Raw genomic sequence first — 2,861 nt, 5'->3', positions numbered from 1 at the left:
ATAAATAAACTGGTACTTCGGAGAAGGGCCATAAAATATTTCCACTTGATTCCAAAAATTTGTTTCTGGGGCACCTGATATTTTAACAATGAAAGGATTGACTAAAAAAGCCGCTAGATACAAAACTCAGACAAATTTTGGGGGTGAAAATTAATAGCAGTCGGCCTCATATTGCACCCCACCAGTGGCTATTATTGGTCAGTTTATGTGATTTTTATTTTTAAAGTTTTAAAAACATTTACACACAAATATGAAAAAAATCAATTTAAAAACATTTGTCTTGAGTTACAAAACATTTTTTATAGATATCCCACTCGCATCCCACTAAGCGACAAAAAGGGTGTTAAAAAAATTAAAAATGGGTCCATTTTTTTTAAATGTCAACAAAGTTTTTGATTTTGCAAAAAAATTCAAAAATTTTAAATATTTTTTTAAATATTTTTTTGATAGATATCCCACTCGCATCCTACTAAGCGACCATATGTCGCTTAGGAAAAGACCTAAGCTTTCTTAAAAAAAATAAAAAAATAAAAAGGGCCCATTTTGAAAAAAGTGAAAAATATTTTTGATTTAAAAAAAATCATTAGTTAGAACCAGTGTAGGAGAGCACAAGATAGAATTATTGGATGATACAACTCCCATAAAAGATAGGTAATATCCGGTATCACCAGCGATACAAGATCTAATGTTTGCGGAGGTAGATAATATGTTAAAATATTTTATTAAATTTTTTTCGAAAGATTGCATAAATAGCTACCTAAACTATTTGGGACACATTTTGTTAAAAACAATAGGTAATAAGTTATATGGATAAAAAAACACCTGTTTGGCAAAAATGTCAAATTTTGACCTCCTATAAGTCAGAGAGTTCTTGACCGATCTTGTTGAAAAATGGTGTCCGAATTACTATCCAATATAACTAACATTAGTGCAAATTTCATCGTGATCGGAAGACATCGATTTCAAAAGTTGGTTCACTTGACGTGAAATGCCCCATTTGTTTATTATATTTTTAAGATACTTATTTCTTTAAAATACAGAAAGTATTAAAAAACCAATAAATTAGAATTTTTAAAAGAAAGATTATCAAAATGTCATTAGGGAGAACGCCAATGAATGCCGATAGGGAACCTAGGGAAACAGGAACATTTTTTGATATGTCGGAAACTATATCAACACCACAAACTCACCCATCAAACGATCCACCATTGCATGCACAAACAACAGTTTCTGGGCAACAAACCGGAGCAATACCGAAAACTTTTGTTCCTCCGAAGAACTACGATTTTCCACCACCCAATATATCTCAAACACAAAGAGGGTTTTCATCGTGCAATAGTCCAAGGGCTTATACTGGCCTTATTCGTGAATTGATATCTGAAAATGTTAAGGGATATAGATCAGAACTTGAAGATAAAATAGATTTGAAAATTCGGAAAGTTTAGAGGAAGGTTTTTCGAAAATGATTAGGGAAATACAGAAAATGAGTATCGTAGGGAAAACAAGTGATGGTGTAGATTCTTTGGTTAGTGAGGAAAGTGAAAAAAGGTCAGGACAATCAGATGAAGCTCCCACAAAGAGGAAGCCGGAAGCTCAGCCATTAGATTTCAGAGAATCCTTTAAACTTAAAAAGAAGATAGCCAGGGATATAAAAGAATGCATTCATAGATGTAGTGAAATGAACATGAAAAGGACTAATGATAAAAGAGCTTTCTTAGAGATAAAGATTGGAGACCTGAGGGTAAAAGGATTACTGGATACTGGCGCTTCCATAAGCCTAGTAGGAAAGAATTGTAAGAGTATAATTGACGGATTAATGGGAGTTGTTACTCCTAACTGTCCCAAATGTTCGGGAAACAGGATGGGGAGTGTGATGAGGACAGCAGAATCACGCTCCACACAGACAACTGCCGAACAACCGGAAATGTAATCATTCAAAGTGGATACATCGAACCTAAAATGCAAAAGACCAGAGATAATAAAGTAGTTTTGACAGAAAAGAAAAATGGAAATGTAGAAGTAGAACAGAATATTTACAATAGAAAAGGAATTATAGGTTCTTATGATGAACGTTTGAAACGATATATTGAAGTAAGGAATAGGATTTTTAATACTAGTGGTGACAATGTGGAACTGAAAAAGACCAGAAGTGCAAGGGAAAGATTTAAACTTAAAAAGAAGATAGTCAGGGATATAAAAGAATGCATTCATAGATGTAGTGAAATGAACATGAAAAGGACTAATGATAAAAGAGCTTTCTTAGAGATAAAGATTGGAGACATGAGGGTAAAAGGATTACTGGATACTGGCGCTTCCATAAGCCTAGTAGGAAAGAATTGTAAGAGTATAATTGACAGATTAGATAGGAAAATATCTCCATTATTATGTAATGTAAGAACTGCTGGAGGCCAAACTTTAGGTGTTATAGACAAAGTAGAATTGATGGTGGAATTGGATGATTTAGTGAAACCAATAACATTTTACCTATGTCCATCTCTGATACAGGAAGCTTATTTTGGAGTAGATTTTTGGACTAAATTTGAACTTGCACCAAGAATATTTTCAAACAAAGAAATAAATATTGAAAAATTGTCTACTGATTTCCTATGGTTATGGATAAAATGGATGAACATGATTTTGAAAACTGAATTTAAAAGTTATGAGGAATTTGGATTAGGTAGAACCAGTGTAGAAGAGCACAAGATAGAATTATTGGATGATACAACTCCCATAAAAGATAGGTAATATCCGGTATCACCAGCGATACAAGATCTAATGTTTGCGGAGGTAGATAATATGTTCGATTTTTTGTATTTAATTTATATGGGGGTGCCACGTCCCCTAATACTAATTCGCCCACT

General features: G+C 33.2%; 1 long non-coding RNA gene across 1 annotated transcript; it reads right to left on the bottom strand.

Moving 5' to 3' along the window:
* Positions 1-775: 775 nt before the first annotated feature.
* Positions 776-2,053, bottom strand: LOC124419818. The gene is made up of 3 exons (XR_006940830.1): positions 1,736-2,053; positions 1,191-1,377; positions 776-1,131 (listed from the first exon to the last, which is right to left on the bottom strand). It is a non-coding gene; the product is annotated as an uncharacterized LOC124419818 (long non-coding RNA).
* Positions 2,054-2,861: the final 808 nt, after the last annotated feature.

Source organism: Lucilia cuprina, chromosome 4 (genome assembly GCF_022045245.1).
Source record: "Lucilia cuprina isolate Lc7/37 chromosome 4, ASM2204524v1, whole genome shotgun sequence".
Taxonomy (NCBI): domain Eukaryota; kingdom Metazoa; phylum Arthropoda; class Insecta; order Diptera; family Calliphoridae; genus Lucilia; species Lucilia cuprina.
Note: the sequence above shows the minus strand (reverse complement) of the source record. Positions and strands in the feature narration are given on the sequence as shown.